Genomic DNA, 23719 nt, shown 5'->3' with positions numbered 1-23719 from the left:
AAATGGGCACAGCAATAGACCCATTCATGGATATCCCATAGATCACCCAAATCTGTCTTTAGTGGCTCCATGGCCAGGAAGCGGACCAGTAGAAGCTCTCCTAATGGGAGTTTATAGACATATGAAACCAAGCCCCTTATGAAAGCAAAAACCAGAGGTGCAGAGGTTTGGCAAGAGGGATCCATTACTTGGATTTGTGATGAAACTCTGGGACATAGTCCTTGAATGTAAGGCAAACTCTGATTTATAAAAGTATCTAGTTTGGTTGTTGGCGCCCTATCACACAAGTTACTTACCTTCGGTAACGATATACCTGTCAGAAACATTAGTTAGTTAGATTCCTTACCTTAGAATATCCCCAGGAGTCAGACTGGATCCGGAAAGTTTTTAGTCAGCAGTACCCCTGCGCGTCGGTAGGCGTCGTCTGCGGCTCCGCGTCCGTCGTCGGCGTTGTGATTACAGGGATGATGTAGTCGGAGTACTTTGACGCCGCCCTCGCACGCGGACGTCAGTTCTGTACGTAGCTTTTCGCGACAGGAACGCACAGCCATGTAAGAAACCGACACGGATGCCATGAAACTAGGGCCCTCAAAGGGAGATACCTTAACCCTAGATATCAGTTCGCAGAACGGGGAGGATGGGTGGGGAGGTAAGGAATCTAACTAACTAATGTTTCTTACAGATATATCGTAACTGAAGGTAAGTAACTTGTGCATCTGAAAGAAGCACGTTAGATTCCTTACCTTAGAATAGATACCCCAGCAATAACAAAACCCCGGTGGTGGGCCTGCGAACCAATATCACACCAGGAAGTCCTGGAGAAACGAACGGCCAAAGAAGCTGTCTCTCTGGCTTGGCTGTCTAGGCAGTAGTGCTTGGCAAACTTGTGCAGCGAGGCCCTTGTAGCTGCCTGACAAATGTCCTGCAAAGGGACTCCCCGACCCAGGGCAGTAGTAGCCGCCATGGCCCGAGTACAATGGGCGCACAGCCCCACAGGAGGCTCCTTTTTATCCAAGGAATAACAGACCTGGATGCACAAAGCAACCCACCGAGAGATGGTCCGCTAGTGCACCGCCCGTCCCTTCTTAGCGCCCAAGTAGCCAACAAAGAGTTGGTCGTCCACCCGGAACTGGTGTGTGTGGTTGAAGTAAAAGGAGAGCGCACGTTTTGGGTCCAGACGGTGGAGCATCTCTTCCTCTTTCGAGGGATGAGGAGGCGGAAAGAAGGTGGGCAGGCTAATGAACTGGCCAATGTGAAAGGCAGTAACAACCATGGGCAGAAAAGAAGGACGAGTCCTCAAAACAACTTTGTCCAGATGGACAGAAAGGAAAGGAGGTTTAGAGGAAAGAGCCTGGAGCTCACTCACTCTTCTGGCAGAGGTGATAGCAACCAGGAAAGCCGTTTTAAGCGTCAGAAGACGAAGAGGACAATTATGAAGTGGCTCAAAGGGAGCGCACATCAGATACGCGAGAACAAGGTTCAAGTCCCACTGAGGCATCACGAAAGGAACAGGAGGGAACATGTGTGTGATGCCCTTTAAGAATCTATTCACAACAGGAGACTTGAAAAGAGAAGGCTGATCAGGAAGCCTCAAGAAGGCAAAAACAGCTGAAAGATATTCCTTGATGGTGGCCCAGAGCAGAGCCCTGCTGGGCTAGGGAAAGAAGAAAGAGAAGAACCTCGGAAAGAGGGGCGGAAAGGGGATCCACAGCCTTTGCTGTGCACCATGCCACAAATTTGTTCCACCTGCAGGCGTATACCGTTTTTAGATCTCAGCCTGCGAAAGACTGCGCACATGCGCAGTCGAGCTGGCGAGACTTAATGAGATAGAGGAACTTCACTAGCGAGGTTAAGCCCCGCCCCTCTTCTCCATTGGCTGGCGTCCTAAACGATGGCCAGCCATTGGAGAAGAGATCCCAGTGACGTTCTTCTTTCTCTTTTAGCCACGTCCTTTTCAGACTGGGTTCCTTGACTTCCTTCTGCTGTAAAAGATTTGTTATCTTTATGGGGCCAGCCCCATAAAGATTAGACACCTTTTACAGCAGAAAGAAGTCGGGGAAATAGAAAAATGTACATTACACAACCCCCCAGCCCTCGTTTCAAGCTCCCCTGCTTGTTGCTCCTCCTCCTCTCCCTCTTGTACCCTCCCCTGTTTCCAGTCTTCCTTTCCTTCCTTGTTCCTGTTACCTCGCCCACCGTGCTCGCTCTCCTCCCTTCTCCCCATGGCTCCGCTATTTACCTCCTATCCGTCATCTCCTCCTTATATGTCTCTTCTCTCCTCCTTTTCCTCCTTGCCCACACTCTCTTTCCTACCTCTCTCTGAAGCACACTCTTCTCATCCGGGCTCTTCCAGACCGTGGGACTCCCCTCGGAGTTTCTGGTGCTGGTCTCCATTCCCCCTTTGCTCTTCTGCGTGGCCAGCAGTCTGTGCTCCGCCCGTTGCACGCTCCTTCTGTTTCAGCGCTGGGGCCTGTGCGTGTCCTCTTTCTGGACCCCTCCAGGACTCCGCCGCTCCGGCATTCTTGCGCTGGTTTCTGTGGGCCGGCTGCAGCTGCCAGGGAGCTACCTTAACTTAAGGGTACAGACAAGCGGCAGGACTGGCTGGCCGCAGCACTTCTGGGTGCTGGATCTCAAGCAGTGACTGTGGCCCTCAGCTCTGCAGGATCTGAGGGACCCTCGGCACCAAGCAGGGTCTGAGGAGCCGTGGAGTCGGTGAGGAATCCGAGGAGCTGCCAGGCCGCTTCGGGCTCCGGGGAACCCCACAGACAGTGCGGGGTCCGAGGAGGATCACTTGGGATAGAGCAGTGCCAGAGAGGCCCGAGGCGGGTCAAGATCTACGCCCCTCCCCCACACATGGGCCCCAGGAGTCCACGGGCAGCACGGGTGCGACAAGGCCTGGGTGACGGTGTAAGGTTCCAGCAGCACCTGAAGATAGTGTGGTGCACAGAGACCCCCGAGGCGTGCATCCCCATACTGTCCGTGCCCCTCGGGCTGGTAGTCTATCCCTGGCCCTTGCTGGGCCCATGACCCTCCCATCAGTGCACCACCTGAACCCATAATGCCAAGTTTGTCCTCTGCCCCTCACGCCAGTTTGAGCCAGTGGCCCGTAGGCCAGTAGATGGCCCCCGGAGCCCCGGGCCACTGTCTCTCCTCAGTGTTCGGAACCGTCCGGTTTATTTATGTGAAATGTCCTCAGAACCCATGAGTGCAGACTAGAAGCCTGGTGAGAAAAGGCGGGTCCCCCGGCCCTGCGAAGGCCGCCAGGAGCACAGACAGAGGCCCACCCCGAGGCCAGGGAGGGGCCTCTCTTGCCGGCCTGCACCCACGCTGTAGAGGGGCTCCCGGCTGCTGCTGTGAGTGAAGTGCCCCCTGGGACAAAAACATTGATGGTTCAATAGACCAGACGGGGGCAGACCTGCTGAACTGTGTTCCCATTGGTATTGCTATTCTCCAGTTCTGTTTTTGTCCTCTGTGTTGTGATGTTCTAGTTTTGAAGGAGATTTGTGTGCACTTCAGTCTTAAAATGTGGAGTTTCATTAATATTTGATGGTGTAAACGTTGTAAATGTTCAATGAACAACTGTTTTTATATAGGATATTTTGCTTATGTGCTTGGGAAGAGATGTAGATAACCTGGCAGAGGGCTGCAGAATAGCGCTCGACAGCCGATCACACACTGCTCCGACGCCCAGATGTTTGGTGTCAAATAGGGCTTCATTTTACAAGTAGCGTTGTCGAAATGTAGCCACCTGGGTTCCGAAAATCCATGTGGTTGCTGTTGGCCTGTAAATAACAAGTTACTTCCCTTTGGTAACTCTTTTTCTGGTAGATACAGTATCTGCCTGTGGATTCCTCACCTTGTGAATATCCCCCTGCGTCAGCAACGTTCGGAAAACTCTTTTGTAGCATCCCGGCGTGGACGACGTCACAGGGGCACGGCATCACGCGCCACTCCGGTTGACGTCACTGACTGCTTATTAGGCCTACGTCGGCGTGATCACATCAGTTCTGCCCTTTTTTCCGTGCCTTCGAGGCACCCAGATGGACCAATGACAGTAGATATACATGTATACATTGTACATAGTACATACAACTCAAAACTGCACACATAGTGCATAGCACAGTGCATAGCAAAGGTATCAGAAACCCAATATATATATATATATATACACACAATATAAATATACATAAAAATACAAACTCAGGTATAGCAGAGTGGACAAAACGGGGAGGCGCGTGGGTCAGTGAGGAATCCACAGGCAGATACAGGATCTTCCCTTCCTGCAGCCAGCAAATCGAACGAACAGTTGGTCATCCAACCTGAACTCCTTTGTCCTGTCCAGGTAGAAGCTCACCGCCCTCTTAGGGTCCAAGCGATGAAGCCTCTTCTCCTCCTTGGAAGGGTGAGGGGGAGGATAGAAGGTAGGGAGGGTAATGGATTGTCCTAAATGGAATGGAGTTACCGCTTTAGGCAGAAAAGCAACCACGGTCCTGAGAATCATTCTATCAGCATGAATGGTCAAGAACGGGGGCTTAGAGCCAAGAGCCTGAAGCTCACTAACCCTCCTTGCCGAGGTAATTGCGATTAGGAAGACCGTTTTGAAAGACAAAAGTCTCAAGGGACATGAGTGTAAAGGTTCAAATGGAGAACCCATCAAAAATGTAAGAACAAGGTTCGAGTCCGATTGAGGTACAATAAAAGGAGTAGGGGGAAATTTATTGGTGAGGCCCTAATGAAACGTAAAACAATCGGAGATTTAAACAAAGAGGGCTGGTCAGGCAAACAAAGGAAAGCCGATAAGGCCGACAAATAACCTTTGATAGTTGCCACTGCAAAACCCTGCTGGGCCAATGAAAGTGCAAACTGAAGAATACTGGACAAACGAGCCCTTAAAGAGTCAATGGATCTCTCCCCACACCAAGCAACAAATTTAGACCACCTATAAGAATAGATGGACTTGGTGGAATCACGCCTGGCTGATAAAATGACATCCACCACATCGTGAGGGAGAGAAAAAGTTTTCAGGTTGCCCCGTTCAATCTCCAGGCATGAAAGTGTAAGGTCTGGAGGTCGGGGTGGGGGTGTAGAACCTGCCCCTCCATCTGGGAGAGGAAATCTGCCCTGTGAGGGAGACGGAGCGGCGAGCACGAGGAGAGGTGGAGAAGATCTGTGTACCACACCCTTCTTGGCCAATCCGGGGCGATCAATATAACTTGGGCCCGGTCTTGGCGAATCTTCCTCAGAACCCAAGGAATCAAGGGTATGGGAGGAAATGCGTAAAGGAGTTGCAAGTCCCAACAACGACGGCCAGTGAGCATTCTCGTGAGTGGAAAACAGGTCCACCTGAGGAGTTCCCCACATCCGGAAGACATGCCGAACCACCTCCGGGTGAAGCCTCCACTCGTGGTAGGCCGAGAACTGCCGACAGACTGTCTGCACGTACGTTCAGAACTCCGGCAAGATGATTTGCCATCAGACAAAACTGATGGTCCTGAACCCAGGACCAGAGACGCAGAGCCTCTCAGCAGAGACACCACGAGCCCACTCCTCCCTGCTTGTTGACATACCACATCGCGGTGGTGTTGTCCGCCAGAACTTGAACTGACCGACCGCGAAGGGAAGGGAGGAAGGCCTTGAGCGCTAAACGTATAGCCCGCAATTCTAGAAGGTTGATGTGAAGCAACCTTTCCTCTGGAGACCAAAGACCTTTGACCTCCAGGTCCCCCAGCTGAGCACCCCACCCTAGAGTGGATGCATCCGTTATCACTGTGGCCACCGATGGAGGCAGCTGAAAAGGCTTTCCTTGAGACAGATTGCCTTCCACGCCCCACCAAGACAGATCCACTACAGTTTCTCTGCAGATCCCCACTGACTCCCTGAGATTTCCGTTGTGCTGATACCACTGCCTGCGGAGGCACCACTGGAGTGCCCTCATGTGCCAGCCTGCATGGCTGATCAACAGAATGCAAGAAGCCATCAGACCGAGCAGACGAAGGACCTTCAGAACTGGAACAACCGCTCCATTGTGAAATAAAGGAATCATCTCCTGTATATCACGAACCCTTTGAGGAGATAATGCACGACAAACAGTAGAGTCTAGTACCGCACCTATGAACAGGTTGAGCTGGGAGGGCACCAGGTGAGATTTGGGTACATTTATTGAAAAACCTAACCTGTGCAACAACTGAGTTGTCTCTTGCAGATGATGGAGCACCTTCTCCGGCGACTCTACTTTGATCAGCCAGTCGTCCAGATAGGGGAACACTGGTATCCCCGACCTCCTGAGATGTGCTGCCACCGCAGCCATCACCTTGGTGAAGACTCGCAGCGCAGTAGTAAGTCCAAACGGAAGGACCACAAACTGGTAGTGTTGCGAACCCACCGTAAAACGGAAATACTTCCTGTGCGACTTCAGGATCGGAATGTGAAAATACGCATCCTACAAGTCGATTGACACCATCCAGTCTTCTTCCAGCAGCGCTTGAAGAGCCTGTGCAAGAGTGAGCATCTTGAAACTCTCCTGTTTGAGATAGAGGTTCAAGACCCTGAGGTCCAGGATTGGACGAAGCCTGCCATCCTTCTTGGGTATCAGGAAATACCGGGAGTAGCATCCCTGACCCCTCTCCTGCTCCGGAACCACCTCTATCGCACCCTTTCTGAAAAGAGCCAGGACTTCTTCCTGCAAGAGAAGCAGGTGGTCCTCTGAACAAAAAAATTGGCAAGGAGGGTAATGGGGGGAAATTCCCGAAAGGGAAGAGCATACCCATTCTCCACGAGATTGAGAACCCAAAGATCGGATGTAACTGACTCCCAATCTTGTAGAAAATAGGTAAGCCGGCCCCCTACAGGACCCGCATGATCCAGAATGGTGGATCTAGGGCTGCTTTGCTTTTGTAGGTGGGGGCTGGGTATTAGAAGAGGAAGTTGAGGAGGAGGAGGCTTGACGACCTCGGGCACGGCCCCTTGGTTTGCCTCTATAGGACTTATACAAAGGATTCTGCTGTTGCTGCTGCTGTAGTTGGCTCTGCCTATAGGCACGAAAAGAAGACCTTCCAAAACCTCTGAATTTCTTGGTGGAAGAGCCTCTAGCCTGTAAGCCCAAAGATCTTGCTGTCGCCCTGCTATCTTTGGACCTTTCTAAGGCTGCGTCAGCCTTTTTTCCAAAAAGGCCAGTGCCATCAAAAGGCAAATCCAACAGAGCAGCCTGGACATCAGATGAAAATTCAGACGATTTCAACCAAGCGGCCCTCCTAGTGGCGACTGAGGAACCCATTATTCTGGCCACAGAGTCAGTCGTGTCCATGCCACTCTGAATCACCTGGCGAGCCGCAGCCTGCGTGTCAGACACAACCTCATTGAAGTTCTTCCTATCTTCCTTCGGAAGCTTTGATGATAATTTCTTAACTGTATCCATTAAGGCATGTACATATCTGCCCAGCAGACAAGTAACATTCGTCGATTTCAGGGCCATGCTACTTGACAAGAATACTTTCTTGGCATTCTGATCCAATTTTTTCGAGTCCTTATCCCCTGGAACTTGGGGAAAAACACCAGACGACTTTTTAGAACAAGCCGCCTGAACAACCAGACTTTCTGGCGAAGGATGAGAAGTTAAGAACTCAGGGTCACCAGGTGCAACCCTATAGCGTCTTGCCACAGTTCTAGACACCGCAGGAGCAGTCAAAGGCTTTTTCCAGACGCCCATTATCGGTTCAGAAAGAGCCTCAGTGAATGGGGGCGTCGGCTCAACAACAGAAGAGGGTGAATGTAGAACCTCAGTAAGAATATTAGACCTAAACTCTACTGTAAGCAAAGTCAAGTTAAGCAGTTCTGCAGCCTTTTTAATTACAATATGGCGCCACATCCTTAGAGGGTGCATCAGAAACTGCAGGCAACCCCCATTCTGGCGAAAACTCTAAACCACTTGCACTCTGCAGATCCTCAAAATAATCTTCCTGATGCTGAAGTTCTCCTTCCTCTACTTCCGGATCCTCATCCTCATACTCCTTCTCTTCCATGAGACCCTGTGCCCTACGCCTCCACCACTCCAACCGAACTGAAGTCGTCGGATCCGGTAGCGATTCCGACGGAGCCGGGACCGGCGTCGAGTGAGGAACTGGAACAGCCTGAGGATGGGAAGCTTGGCCAGGCGTCTAATCTCGAATCCGATCCCGAGCCCGCTCCGGAGCCGGCGAAGCCGATTACCTCGGTGGCGCCGAACCAAGCCAAGATGGATAAGGCGTTGGCATAAACGGCAGAAAAGGTGCCGGAGTGTACGCTTGAGGGACGCCCAATTTAAATGACAATGAACCCATGGGATCAGCCGGTGAACCAGTGGGATACATTGCTCCCGCATACACACCATACATGGCGTTAAGGAAATGCGAGGGGTCCTGTCCAGGACCAGGAAACGGAGGGTACGAACCCACTGGCTGCTCCAGAGGAGGCTGCACCGGATTTGCATCTTCACGACCCTCCTGTCCCTCTGGATGATGCACCGGAGTCGCTGAAGGCTGAGGATTCTCAATGTCTTCTTCCTCATGCTCAGAAGACTGACACGGGTCCAGAGACGGATTCGGTTCCGGATCCGGAGATGGCCCTCTGGACTGAAAGGGCGAGGCTTCACCTTCAGGCTCACGAGATGGTGAGGGAGACAAAAAGTCCTTACGGGATTTAGACATCTTCTTCGAATCCGACTTCTTGCCAGAATGATGCATCGAGCTATGCTTCTTCCTCTTATGTTTTTTCCTCGAGGAACCCGAAGCCGACTTAGACGCCGACTCGGATCGAGACCTCAACCTCGATCTCTACTTCGATCTCGAGTGTCTGGATCTTGACCTCGAAGACCTCTTGGCATCTTTTCCCTTTACCTTGGCCAGAAGAAGTTTAGCCTCTCGTTCACGTAGAGCCTTCAGGTTCATCTTTGAACAGGATCGTCATCCTCCGACATCGTGCTCCGATCCCATCACCACAAGCAATCACTATGAGGATCGGTTATAGACATCATCCTGGCACACGATCCACATTGCTTAAACCCTGTCCTCTTCGCCGACATCTTCGGCGAAGAACAACAGCTCGAAGAGATACAAAAATACACAAATAGCAACAAAGTTACTATCCGCAAGACAAAAGATCCCAGAAACCGTTAGCGTCGACGACGTGGAAAAAAGGGAACTGATGTCATCACGCCGACGTGACATCAGCCGGAGTCGCGCGCGATGCCGTGCTCCTGTGATGTCATCCACGCCGGCGAGCTACAAAAGAGTTTTCCGAACGTTGCTGACGCAGGGGGATATTCACAAGGTGAGGAATCCACTTGCAGATGTATTCATCAGAAGTAGGTTATTATAGCGCTAACATTCTTGGCTTTGGAAAATCCAGGAATATATCAATTATAAAGCTGAACGCGTAGCCCTTGAGAGTACATATGTCTGATGGTATTGTGTGGCTGCATTTTGTGTCCAATAATAAACAGCGCATACTAGTTTGTGGAAAGGTGACCCCGGTTTTCAAGCCTCGGACTTGAACTCTGCTTCACCCCTGTAGTTTTTGGTCTCCTCGAGGCCTGCTCATTTCCAGCTTTACCTCACATGTCCGAGGGGATAGAGGCGCGCGGATCAGCTGTGCATTGTTTTGCTAATGAGACCTTCACTTAGGTACATGGGGTCAGGGCTGCCGTCTTTGTTGAGGCTCCTTGCAAATAGGGTTATTAATGCTTCCGTGACGCAGAACCCTAAATCACTGGGCCCCTGAAGTCATACTTCCATCCCGCTGCTTTCCCTTTGCAAATTGTTACACAGGCAAGATGGTGGGCAGGAAGCCGCCATGCAGGCCGACAGACAGACAGGAACGTAGATAATACGAAAGACAACCAGCAGCGAGGTAGAGAAAGAGACAAAAAGACTGGGGCCAGTCTGAGTGCATAGATGGGGGACACATGGGCAGATCGAATACCCTTGCGTAAGTTATTTAATATCTACACAGCATGAATGTTGACAGTGAGGTGCGCTGTGTGTGTGTCCGGGGTGTGGGGTTGTGTGCAGTGTGTATGCATAGTGTGTAAGAAGGATGTGGGCTTCAGTGCACTGTGAGTATGCAGGGTGTGGGGTTCTGTGCACAGTGTGTAAGCAGGGTGTGTGCTTCCGTGCACTGAGTATGCGGGGATCTGTGCACAGTGTGTATGCAGGGTGTGGGGTTCAGTGCACTGTGAGTATGCGGGGTTCTGTGCACAGTGTGTATGCAGGGTGAGGGCTTCAGTACACAGAGTATACGGGGTTCTGTGCACTGTGTATGATACAGTAATTGAAATGCTTAGGACCGGAAATGAGTTCTCGAGCCGCTGAGTCAGCCTGGGGTTCGTCATTTGTGTGGAGTGAGGAGCTGTGATGGAGCTGCAGCGTGTTGTCCTGAGCAGTGGAGGTGCGGGGGCCCGCTTCTTGCTGCAGGCATGAGAGCTCAGATGTGCTGAGAATGAAACGTGTGCGAGGTGGGGCGGAATGAAAGTTGGCGAGTGTGCGGGCTCCTTTCCCGTTTTTAGGTTTTGCCTGGCGAAAAGATTAGCTCTGCGCATCTTTTTCGCGCAGGCGAAAACCTAATGAGAATAGTACGGGAGACAGGAACGGCCCCCGTCTTTCATTGGCTAGCTCCATAAATGGAGGCTAGCCATTGGAAGACGGGCCTGTCCCTCAATGCCGGACCAGATTCGGGGGCGTTCCCGAGATTTTTTGGCTTTTGGCTACGTCACGCTACGTCAGCCAAAAGCCCTCAGGAACGCCCCCGAATCTGGTCCGGCATTGAGCCGGCACCCGCCTTCATGTGCCCCGTTCCCGCCCCCCTACCGCTGCCTCGGCTCCCGTTCCCGCCCCCCTACCGCTGCCTCGATCTCCGTGTCTCCCCGGCCCCGTTCCCGCCCCCCTAACGCTGCCTCGGCTCCCGTTCCCGCCCCCCTACCGCTGCCTCGCTCTCCGTGTCTCCCCGGCTTCGTTCCCGCCCCCCCTACCGCTGCCTCGGCTCCCTTTCCCGCGTAAACTTGCCTAAAGACTCCGAATTAGGAAGAGAAATATGTCGACCGCCGCGCCCCCCACACTTGTTGACACTGATTCTGACTTATTAAAACACTTGCCACCTGTGCTGTCGTATACAATTCAGAACGTGCCTGTCCGTGTAGTGCACACGTTTACACACTTGGAAAAGCAAATAGAACTCTGAAAGCAGTACAAACTATGAATTGTTATCAGACATGTTTGTGAGAAGGCATGTACCTGTTCGAATAACATGCTTGTCTGTGAATGCGGACACCACAGAAACCCAGAGGACTGCGGGCCTCCCTGCACAAAGATTTCAAGATTTTACTTGCGCCATGGAGGCACCTATTTCAGAGTACATTGTCTATTTAGATGTTTTTGCTTCTCAGGAAAACACACCACAATAAATGCCCCAAAATGTGGCGATCTAAACAGGCGATAGACTACGCAAAAAAGATTAATGCACCCTTATAGTGATAGACCGAATACCCTTATAGTGATATAACGAATAGAAATACTTATGTGAAAAAAGACGAATGACTAATTGACACAGGTGTAAATTACTAACAACCACACATGCCTGTAAAATGCAAAGAAACAGTCCAAACAACTTGGCAAGTACAGGATATGGCTGAACTTCAAGGATGTGAGGAGTAAGGGCAGTTAACAGCTACCGTTACTGTGCAATAAACGAGCAGACAATAGGCAGCTCTACATGAGGCTTTGTAAACACACATCTCGCCGCTGTGCTCTCCTTGAAAGTTCATGGCTCTCATTGTGCAAATACGGTTATTTGGGTAATGGCTTTAGGACTTTGGGAAACGTGTGCGGCTCCAGAGGCAGTTTACCTGAGATGGCCATGGCCAGGGGTAGGTTTCCGCGCCTTTCTGCTTCTGTGTCTCCCTGGCCCCGTTCCCGCCCCCCTACCGCTGCCTCGGCTCCCAGTTCCCGCTCCCTACCGCTGCCTCGCTCTCCGTGTCTCCCCGGCCCCGTTCCCGCCCCCCTACCTGCACAACCAGTCCTTGGCCTCTCTGCTGCGTGCACAGATGCACTCGTGTGCCTCAATTGTGTCGGAGGAGCAAGTTGTTTACATGGACAGGGTGAAAAAGAATATGTGCTTACAGCGGATACGGGAAGCACGGGAAGCACGTGCAGGGGTGTGGGTGGGGGGCTGCAGAGGATCAAACATGAAGCACGTGCAGGGGTGGGGGGCTGCAGAGGATCAAACATGCAGATTGAGAATCAGACTTGGAGGAAAACGTGCGCCGTCTGCGGCTGCCGGAGCCAGGAGATCCATTATCAAGGTGAGGAGGGGTTAGTGGGTGCTCTAGAAAAACATGTGTGTTATCGAAATGCTCAAAGGTCAGTGTTCACCTTCCTCCCTCTTTCACACTTATTTAACACAGCCTGTTATCGCTTGAGAGAATTTCTGGGGGGGAGGGGGGAGGGGGGGGGGGGAGAGGGGGTATTCCTCATACAAGTGCGAGTTCCTGTCGAGTGTGTGTGTGTAACTTGTACAGACCCGGGTGGAAACTCTGGCGGGGGCTGTGCAGTTGCACATGTGTCTTCTGGGCGTGTTTGTGCGGCGAGCGTTGGCAGGGTGTCCTTACCCAGCCTACTTGTGCACACAAGCCAGGGATGTTTCACGAGTCCCGTCGTCCCCCCCCCCACCACCCCCCCCCCAAGTCCCGTCCCGTACCCCCAAGTCTCCCCCCCCCCCCCAACCTGTTCAATTGCAAATGCTTGTTATATAGTTCTGATTAGTTTCTTCCTTTGGCATCCTAACCCCTTTTGAGGCCAAAATGAACTTTCTGAATTGTGCTTTCTTTGAATATTAGTTATCTTCATCCAGAAGGTTATTCTTGAAAAAGGAATTGAGCTTGGGACAGACCATTATTTTATTGAATATACTTTTGCCTTTCATTTGGGCCGTACAGATGATGGCAATTTATTCTACCATAGTTAACATATATCATTTGGTCTGATGAGAATAAAGACGATAACAACTCTGGGTCCTGTCTCATCAGGATGCAACTTGAACCCAGATCATACGCCCTGACTTCTCATGCTTGTTGAAGTGGCCTGAGAGATTACCAATTTTAAGAACTATTTCTTTCGAAGTCTGGAAATGAGGAGGTAAGTCAGACTTATTGTTGATACAGTCTGCATATTTCACAGAACTTCTTTGCAGCTACCTTAAGTCAGTCCTTTTGACCCTGTTGTAACCTTTGGTGACTTTGATATCGACCACCTGATGTAACCAAGCTGTAAAAGTGGGGTTGGTGGCAGCAATCCTGGCATGGCTTTGGTATCTGTTTGGAATGACACACTTTTTATTTATCTAGAACAGTGCAAGGTAAAAAAATGTTTAACACATGTTCTAATATCTTGGTCTTTGACTTGTGTTCGGATTGGTCTACGTGCCATATAGTTCATGGGATTTCTGAGTTGCTGTTATTAAGGGGATGGAAGCTTCTGACCATTTATGGTTGTCCCCATCCTTATGTTCCCATTTTTGGTTTATAACTTCTTGAACTACAGTAACTCATTATTCCTCTAATAACTAGTATATCTTTTCCGGAAAACCAACTGGCTCTGCAGATTTTCCTTTATTTATTCCAGTATTTTCTAAAGTGTTAATTTAGGGAATTGGGAATCGGATATCCTTAAACAAATTAGCTTAACTTCCTAGTTAAAATATTCTCTCTATAGGTCAGAACTATGATCTTGAAACTCCAAATATATTTCCCTTACATTTTTCTATTGTTGAAATATTATTTCTACTTTTTTTGCCTTGGTCTTCTACAATAGAATGACATTCCTAGCATACAATTCTCCAAAAGCAACCCCACCTCACCTCAGCTTACTCAAATTATGATTCAGAATGCCTTACGCCTAAGAGCTGTTTACGTGCCTCTGTTGCCTGCAATGTGTGGGGGCTCGCAGTGTGTGTGGGGGCTCGCAGTGTGTGTGGGGGGGGGGGCTCGCAGTGCGTGGGGGCTCTGTGTGGCTGTGTGTGGGGGGCTCTGTGTGGCTGTGTGTTTGGGGGGCTCTGTGTGGGTGTGTGTGTGTGGGGGGCTCTGTGTGGGGGTGTGTGTGTGTGGGGGGGCTCTGTGTGTGTGTTTGTGTGTGGCATTTGCGAGAGATTAAGCTATTGGCATTGTAAATGACAATGCCATTTATTTATGTTAAAAAAAACATAAATAAAAATAATGTCAAGAGCAATGCCAATAGCTCTAACTTTAACAAAGGCAAAACCATTGCATTGTAAATGCTTGTTTTAAAGATCTTTCCTGCCCCCATGCCCCTCCTTCCACTAAAATGTGTTTGCTTGCATTACTTACATTTCTTACACATTGAGTTGTGTGTATTCTTATCATAAAGCTATTCACGCTGATAAGAGGTCTTACCAGTAACTGATAGTGCTACTCATTTTATCTTACTTAACAGGGGTACTCATTTGATCAAGTATGAAAGTTTGCACAGCTAAGGCGATCAGGCCTTGATACACAGGCTTGAAGTATGTACTACAACACACCGAGTTATTATCTGGGAATGCAGTTGCACTGTCTCGGTACATATTGTAGTGTTAGGGATGTTGCTGTTTACTACCGACTCATAACCATTAGTGCCTCAAAGGAGCCGGTTCACAAAAGAGCAGGTGTGAGTGAAATAAAAAGTGCCAACCTTTCATTTCATTTGATGCAATGACTGAAAGTATCAAACGCTGACCCCCTGCCAAGACATGGATGCCACCAGCGCAAGGCATATGCAAATAGTAAAGCACCTCCCTCACCGTCATGTTGACGCCCCGAACTGGAGTGTCTCTCTGCATTGCCTTATGTTTGTACATCCCCTGCCCCTGCTTCACTCGCAACGCAATGACAAGTACTGATGAATGGGAGGCGACAAGCTTCAGAGAAAAGAATGCACACCCCGCGAGCCAGCATGCATCCATTTATCAGGGGCCGCCGTCTCGGGCCAGGGCACAGTGATCACAGTATGCAAAGAGTAAACACCACGTGAGAGAAGGAAAGTGCACGTATGTTGCAAACGATAGAAGCAAAGGCACATAATAATGGTACCCTATAATGAATAAGGTTGCAAAGTGTTTTTTTTAAACATAGAAGAATTCAGCAGCTATAGATATCACACTTTCAAAACCCTGCATATTTCATGCGACACTCATGATTTGGCATAATGGGGTGTATTAATCTTGCAGCTGCAGACGTTACTCTTTCAAAGTTGCACAATGTCTGCGGCACCTAATGTTTGTTTTTAAAAATAGAAGACTCTCGTAGCTGTAGACGTCACACTTTCGACGAGCTGCACAAGGTATGCGGCATTTGACCTTGTGCCCTGTGTTTTTAAGCTGGTAGAATCCCGTAGCTGGACATGTTACGCCTTTGACGTTTTGAATAATTTGCGAATTCTTATTTTGGGCTCTTTACACAATTTACAATACCTAATTTTTGGGGTCGTCTAAACTGACGTTATGTATTTTAAGGCTCCTGTAGCTGGAGATGATATTCCGTTCAAGATTTGTATAATTTAGAGCACTCTGGGATTGCCACCACTGGTGGTGTCTGAAAGAAGTGATAGGTGTTATTTGCATGAACCGCTGGGCATGACAAAGATGGTACGCTAAGCGCCTGGGTGTGAAACAGGGTGCAATTTGGACATTAGGGAAAAAATTGGTCTTTTGGAAATTAGGTGTAGCTTGTGTTTGGCCAAGGAGGGCCTGTAGTGGTCGAGTTATTCCTTCTTATCACGTATGTTTTGCTATCTTTGTCCCAGGGCAGATACTGATAGACTATAGGAACACTTAGTCCTGTGTACTGCACAGAGCCTTCCCTAGGAGCGGGCTAAGATTTTTGACAAAGTCAAAAAAAATTCTTTAGTTGTTTTTTCTTTTTTATTCTATTATGGTTTGTATTTCATTTTTCTTGCTATTGTGGTGCTGACAAATCATTGCAACTGTGTTCTGTGTTGAATGTTATGTCCAGTTAATGATTCTATGTGTGCATGAAAGTCGTTTGTTCACATTTTGCTTTTCTGCTGCTAAAAAACAATTCATAATGTTTTGAACTAGCCATTGCGCTTTCTTACAGGTTAATTTTCATATGTATTGCATTATGTACTAAGTTTCATTGATGCATTTTTTTAATATTTATTTTTTATTGAGCATAGGGAACAGACAGAGTGAGAAGTTGGCCTGATATATAATGTTCACTATTCTAGTGAGCACTTTGTATCAGTCCAAACAACCCTTATTGATGATTGGTTGTAAGTCAACCTTATAGACCAGCTATCCTAGTAGCATGGATACGAGCAGTCTTCGGGCTAAACTCTAGAGGGCGTGTTAAGCCAGCTGTTATACCATCACATATACCCCTTGAACACCAAGTGAAAGGACACCACACAAGTGTTATGAAAATAAACAGTGTATTTATTTAGATCACAACAGCCCTGTACTCTTTATGAGGACAGGGTACTAAGCACACAACAAAACTCTTACGAAAATACTTTAAGTTGCACAATTTACACAAATGCCTGAGGGGCACGAAAAACCATATACTCTGAAAGTGGAATGCGAAATTACTAGCAGGTAAGTACTGGACTAATAGGCTTTGGAATCGCTAGGACTTGACTACTGAACCTTCAGATTACTAGTAGGAGGCCTAGGGGACTCGGGTGCAGAGTGTGCACTCTCACGCGGGATGCGGGACAAAGTCTATGGAAGCTAGAATTTACAAAGTTAGTGTTCTCGGGCGAACCCGATTAGTTAGGCTAAAAACGAAAAAGGATCTGGACCCTTGGATAGTGAGGCTATGCTGGGGCACCGAAATGCCGAAGTTACCTAGCCCAGGGGCTGCGGCTGCATAGGTCTGGAAAGACGTCGGGAATCCTCGTTGCAGGCTATGGAGCCTGAAAGAAGAAGTTGCTGGCAGGCGACCAGTGAAGATTGTTCAGTGGATCCAAGCCTGGATCGAAGAAGGAAGACACCTGTAAGCAGCAGGGACCAAGTTCTGAATCACTAGCCAGTGATTAGATGGGCACCAGGATGGCACCGGATGGAGTCACCTCGACCAGGTGAGTGGGCGACGCTGGGCTCTGCAGTCTCATGGACCAGGAGGCGTTGTCGGCGACCAGGATGGAGGTGCGAGCTGTCCCACGATGGTTGCTGCTGTCGATGTCGCTGGACCCAGGATTGGGGCAACAAGTCAAATTCAAGCCCACGCGGTGGACCTAAAATGGCGACTGGAGTGGACCAGGAGGGTCCGGGGTGCTCCTCTTTTGGTAGGGAGCAAGGGCCAGTCTGGAGCAACCAGACCAGCGGTGGTGATGTCCTCGGTCGTCGTCGGGAAGGCCACAAGCCAGCGGGCTAGTAGCCAGAGCAGCAAAAAGCAGAAGGGCCCCACGCAGATCTGATGGATGCTGGAGGGCTGGACTTCGGTGCTGGAGCTGCTCAGGGTTGGGGATCTCGGACCCCAAAGCACTCACACGAGGATCCCTCGGCAGTCGTGCTGGATAGAAGTCGTGCAGTTCTGATGATGACCGGTCCCTCGAGGTCTCGTCGCACCTACGGTTCTCAGCATAGCTGTAGAGGTAGGTAGAGGTCAGAGGTGCCAGGGAAGCCGGGTCTAGTCGTGCTGGTCGGTCGGATTCTGGAGGAAGGACGTGTAGCAAACCGCAGTGTTCTTAGATGGTGCCTGCGGGTGCAGGGTGACTACTCCTTAGCCACAAGGCAGAAATCTTGAGAAGAAGTCGAGAGTTCCTTTCGTAGAAAGTAGTTTCTTGATTCAAAGATGATCTAATTTGGAAGGGTCCCCGCTCCTGCCTTTATCCTAAAGAAAGGGGTGGGTACGCGACTAGGTCCTGCCCTAGGGGTGGGACCAGGAAGGGGGTTGGTTACATCCCTCTCCCATGCCGGACTTTACCCAGCTCAGGGGCTGGTGTGCCCCTGGAACTGGTTCTAGCCGGCAGATGCGTAGTGAGCACCGGGGTGCCACTTGCAGTCACCTTCCTGTAAAGCCCTGCCTACCCAGGATACACAAAACCCTGTCTGGGATGGTGCTAGCCCGCCCCAGACAGGAAACCCTTTGTCCAAGCTCCCCTCGCTGGAAGGACACCCAGCTGCAGGGGGTCAGACTTGTGTCTGTGGTGGCAGCATCCATTTTGTGATGCAGAGGCTTGAGTTAACTTTAACCGGGGTTCACAGTTACATACATGTGGTGTCCCTCTAGAAGGGTGGAATGCTAACCCCGTCGCCAGAATTGGCGAGGGGTTAGTATTCCAATTCGTATGACACTTTACTCAACATGTTTTGATAAAGCAATACCAGAGTTGGCACATAACCGCGAGGATTATAATGCACTTAAGAGTATATGGTATGCGTTATCATGGAACAGCTATTAGGACTTGGTTCCGCAAGCTGCAAACGGGCTCAGCTCATGCCAGAGCACCATCTCACACGATTCCAAGCACTCTGCCTTCAGGATTGTCAAGGCCTGCCATAGGAGTGACTGATAGGAATCTGTGTGTCCATTTTAGGGTTAGATATAGGTATACTATATCTACAGCAAAGGGTGATTACACCACCTTGCCCCAGCTGTCGTGCAGCCAGTTGTGTCAGATTTAGATGGCCAGCCAGGGGTGGCATAATACATGCTGCAGCCCCTGGTAGGCCCAGTACCAATTGGTAAATGCACCTAAGGTACACGGAATCCATTTTACAGAGAGAGCAGTAGGTCTGGGGTCCTGATTAGCAGGGTCATAGGTCAACTAAGTCGGAAAACCAGCAAAACACCAGGCAAAAAGTTGGGGGCAACCATAGTCAGGTATCCACCTTCCTACAGTTAGAATGAATGCTACAGCTCCGACAGGCACCGGGGAGGAGGGTGGGCGATAGGAATGTCATTAGCCCTACATGCCAAGAACAGATGCATACTCGTAAGTAGTATATTCCGTTCGAGGCATGTGGGCTGCTGAATTCATATCTGTGCATAGAATGTATAGCAGTCTCTCCCTTAGCGGTGGCTACCTATGCCAGCGGCAGCAGTCTGAAACAGAGTTTTTACAACAGCCTGTCCTACAGCAGCTTGCTGTTTGGAATGTACATCTACACAATAGTGTTTTGTGAAAGTATGTATGGTAGTCCATGTGGCTGCTTTACATATTTCCTCTAGAGGAATGTTTCCTAGGAAAGCCATGGATGCCCCCGGTTTGCGTGTAGAATGCGCTCTTGGGGGAACTGTTAAAGTGCGTTTTGCCTTAAAATAACATATTTGAATGCACTTATCTATCCATCTGGCTAACCCAGATTTAGAAATGGGGTTGCCTTTGTGTTGTGGTGAAAAGGCAACAAACAACTGTTTTGTCTTCCTGAAATCTTTTGTCCTGTCTATGTAATATAGGAGAGCCCTCTTAACATCTAGTGTGTGTAGAGCCCTTTCAGGTACTGACTGTGGATTTGGGAAGAACACTGGTAGTTCTATTGTTTGATTGATGTGGAAGTGGGATACCACTTTTGGCATGAATTTAGGGTTTGTCCTAAGCACGACTTTATTTGCGTGAATCTGGAAGAATGGCTCTTGAAAAGTTAGGGCTTGCAGCTCGCTAACTCTTCTAAGCGAAGTAATCGCTATGAGAAAAGCCACCTTCCATGTTAAAAATTGTATTTCACAGGAGTGTAAAGGTTCAAAAGGTGGTCCCATTAGTCTGGTTAAAACAGTGTTTAGGTTCCAGACAGGTGAAGGTGGGTGTCGTGGGGGGATCACTCGTTTGAGCCCCTCCATGAATGCTTTAATTGCAGGCACTCTGAATAGCGAAAGGTGCTGCCTGTTCTGAAGGTAAGCTGCTATGGCAGCTAAGTGTATCCTTATGGATACTTTGGTAGGCTAGATTGCAGCGGTGTAGGTGCAAAAGATAGCATATGATATTTTGAGTAGATGCGTCTAGTGGGTTTATGTCATTGTTGTTACAATAAATGACAAAGCGTTTCCACTTTGCCGCATAGCATGCTCTTGTGGTAGGTCTTCTTGCCTCTTTGATAATGTTCATGCAGTCAGGAGGTAAGTTTAGGTAGCCAAACTATGACTTCAGGAGCCCGATTGCAAGGTTCAGCTGCTGCGGATCTGGGTGCTGAATGTCTCCATGGCTCTGCGTTAAGAGACTGGATGTTAGTTTTAGTCTTAGATGAGGCACCACGGAAAGTTCTAGGAACGTGTTGTACCATGGTTGCCTCGCCCATGTTGGAGCAACCAGCATTAGCGTCATGGAGTGCTGGCACAGTTTGCGTGCCACTAGCGGTATCAACGGTGCTGGTGGAAAAGCGTAGGCAAATTTGCCTGACCAGTTCATCCATATCGCATTGCCCTGAGACTGCGGGTTTGGGAACCTTGGCCGAAGTACTGGCATTTTGCGTTTTGTTTTGTGGCGAACAGGTCTATCTCTGGTTGTCCCCACTGTTGGAAGTATGGTTAAAGCACTGTGGGATGAATCTCCCACTCGTGCACCTGTTGGCTGTGTCTGCTGAGCAGATCCGCTATTTGATTGTCCTTGCCTGGGAGGTGTTCCGCCATGAGAAAAATGCTTCTTTGAATGGCCCACTTCCACATGCTCTGAGCTAGATGTGACAGCTGTGGAGAGTGTGTTCCTCCCTGTTTCTGTATGTAGTACATCGCAGTCATGTTGTCCGTCCGGATCAACACGGTTTTGTTGCACAGATGTACTTTAAACGCTTTCATTGCCATAAAAATTGCCATCAGCTCCAGTAGGTTGATGTGCATTTTCTTCTGTTGCGTGGTCCATAAGCCCTGCACTTTGTGGTGGAGGACATGGGCTCCCCACCCTATCAGGGATGCGTCCGTCGTCAAGACTATTTGTGGTACAGGCTCTTGGAACAGTCGTCCCTTGCAAAGGTTTTGTGGTTTCCACCAATGCAGAGAGTTGTATGCACGACTGGTCACCAACACTAGATTGTTTAATTGTCCTTGAGCCTGGTTCCACTGACATGCTAGGCACACCTGCAGCGGACGCATGTGTAGTCTTGCGTGAGGGACTATGAAAATGCACGAGGCCATCATGCCTATTAGTTGCATAAACACTCGGGCTGGGAGCGAGTGTTGGGGCCTGAACCTTTGGATTAGCGCCTGAATGCTGTTTATTCTGGCAGAATTTGGCTGTGCTTTTGCTGCCAGTGTCTATAGTCGCTCCCAGGTACTGTTGCAAGTGGGCAGGCTGAAGATGGGACTTTGGGTAGTTCACCGAGAAACCTAAACTGTGCAGGAGGTGAATAGTGAGTGACATGTGGCTGGCACATTGCTGGGCTGACTGTGCTTGTATTAGCCAGTCGTCCAGATATGGATAGACATGAATATGCGGTCTTCTCAGATGTGCGGCTACTGTCGCTAGGCACTTCGTGAATACTCTCAGGGCTGTTGTCACCCCAAAAGGAAGGAATTTGAATTGGTAGTGCTGATTTTGTATTGTAAACCTGAGATATTTCCTGTGTGCTGGGTGTATCGGAATATGGAAATATGCGTCCTTAAGGTCTAGTGTTGCGAGGAAGTCTCCTTGACGCAACAGTGGTAATACCTGCTGTAGAGTGAGCATGTGGAAATGCTCTGATAAAATGTATTGGTTTAGGGGTCTGAGGTCCAAAATTGGTCTGAGAGACCCGTCCTTCTTGGGGATTAGGAAGTACAGTGAGTACACCCCTGTACCCTGGTGTTCTAAAGGTACTAGTTCTATGGCCCCTTTTTGTAGCATTCTGATGACTTCTTGCTGCAATAAGTGTAGGTGTTCTGCGGACATAAGACGGTGTCTTGGAGGTATGTTGGGTGGTGTGGAGGTTAATTCTAGGCAATAGCCATGCTGGATTATTTGCCTCACCCACCTGTCTGTAGTTATGTTTTCCCAGACTGGCAGGAACTCCTGTAATCTTCCCCCGACCGGTGTTACATGGTCTGGGGTTAGTGACAAGAAGTCACTGTTTGGTATTGGTAGAGGACCTGGTGGTGTTATTCCCTCGTCCTCTACCTTTGCTGTTATTGCCACGGTATCCACCTCTACTGTTTTTGTTGTAGGTGTTTTGCGTGTTCCCTTTGTTGTATGAGGTTTGCTGTGTTGAACCTCCTCTTGCAGCTCCTCTGTTGCCTCTGTATTGTTGTGACTGCAAGGCTCCCATAGACTTGGCTTTCTCGGTATCCTTCTTCATCTTGTCTAATATTGTGTCCACATTAGGGCCAAACAAATAATCAGGGTTTACAGGTTGATTGAGTAAAGTGCTCTGAACCTCATTTTTAAACCCAGAGATGCGGAGCCACGCATGTCTTCTAAGGATGACACTGGTATTGATAGCCCTGGCTGCTGTGTCGACCGCATCTAGCGCACATTTGATGGAGGCGTTAGATATTAGCTTTCCCTCCTGTATTAAGAACTCTGCCTGTTCCTTATAAAGGTCAGGTAGATGCTGGAGAATTTGCTCTAGTGTGTCGTAGTGTGTCCTGTCGTACCTGACTAATAGGGCTCTTGTGTTTGAAATTCTCCAAATGTTAGCTGCTTGAGCAGCTACCCTTTTGCCTGAAGTCTTCAGAATTTTAGACTCCTTGTCAGGAGGTGGAGCCTCGCCTGTAGTCTGAGAATTAGCACATTTACGTGCATTGGATACTACCAAAGAGTTTAAAGGCTGCTGTCCCTTAATGTAGGTAGGGTCCACTGGCGTTGGCCTATATTTCTTCTCTATTCTGGGGTTAATGACTTGTGCCCTGGTTGTTTCCTTAAATATGTCCCCTGCGTGTTTAAGCACCCCCTTTAACATTGGCAATGTTTTGACTGATCTTTCAGAAGTGTTGAAAGTGTCAAAGAAGAAGTCTTCCTCAATGGGGTCTGCATGCATTTCCACGTGGTGATTGTACGCTGCTCTTTCCATCAATGCATTGAAAGCAGCTGTGTCCTCTGTAGGCGAAGTTTTAACAGGGTATGCCGTATTGTCCTGAATGGAATGAGAGTCTGCAGGATCTACAGGGTCAGACCATGGTTGATTTTGGTTGTCCTGATCATTGTCCACGGGATAATTGTACAGTTCATTATCCTCATATTCCACATCCTCATCTGTGCGTGTGGGAGAATATGTATAAGCCTCTTGCACATGTGGTTTGATAGGCTCAAAGAGAGTTGGAGATGTAGAAGATTCTCTTTTCTTTTTTAGTGGTATTTTATAGATCTCAGCGTAAGTGTCTGGTCTGATTTTCCTTTTTAATAGGGTAACTCTGCCAGTATCAGGGTCGACATACAGTTTTGACTGTTCTGTCAAGGGCTCTTGCTCTTCAGGTGCTTGAGCTCTTCTCCCCGTTATCGCCTTTCTTGTTTGTGTCGGTTCAATTTCCGTTGTTTTTGGCCTCATGTGCGTTGGAAGTCCAAATTTTATCGGTCCGTGGGACTTTTGTGTATCAACAGTCTTTTTAGGCTGTATGAACTTCTTCGGTGCCGTAATTGTTAGCGACCCGACTGTTCTCGTTTGTTCGATAACCACTTTTTGGCCTTGTGTCTTTTTCGGAGCTTGCTGCTTTGGAGCGATGTTTTGCTGCCTCGGCTCGACCGACCCCTTCGTTTCGATCCTTGCCTTCGGCTCGAATTGCAAATGCTACTTACCAGTATGCATCTGTTCTTGGCATGTAGGGCTGCTGACA

The 23719-nt window shown here is 49.1% G+C and overlaps 1 protein-coding gene across 1 annotated transcript in view; it reads right to left on the bottom strand.

Moving 5' to 3' along the window:
- The window catches only part of PRRC2A (proline rich coiled-coil 2A), a 1005169-nt gene that overhangs the window by 230789 nt on the left and 750661 nt on the right, over nt 1-23719 (bottom strand). The window lies entirely within an intron of this gene.

The sequence above is a fragment of the Lissotriton vulgaris genome, chromosome 5 (assembly GCF_964263255.1).
Source record: "Lissotriton vulgaris chromosome 5, aLisVul1.2, whole genome shotgun sequence".
Classification (NCBI taxonomy): Eukaryota; Metazoa; Chordata; class Amphibia; order Caudata; family Salamandridae; genus Lissotriton; species Lissotriton vulgaris.
This window is presented reverse-complemented; position numbering and strand designations above follow the sequence as displayed.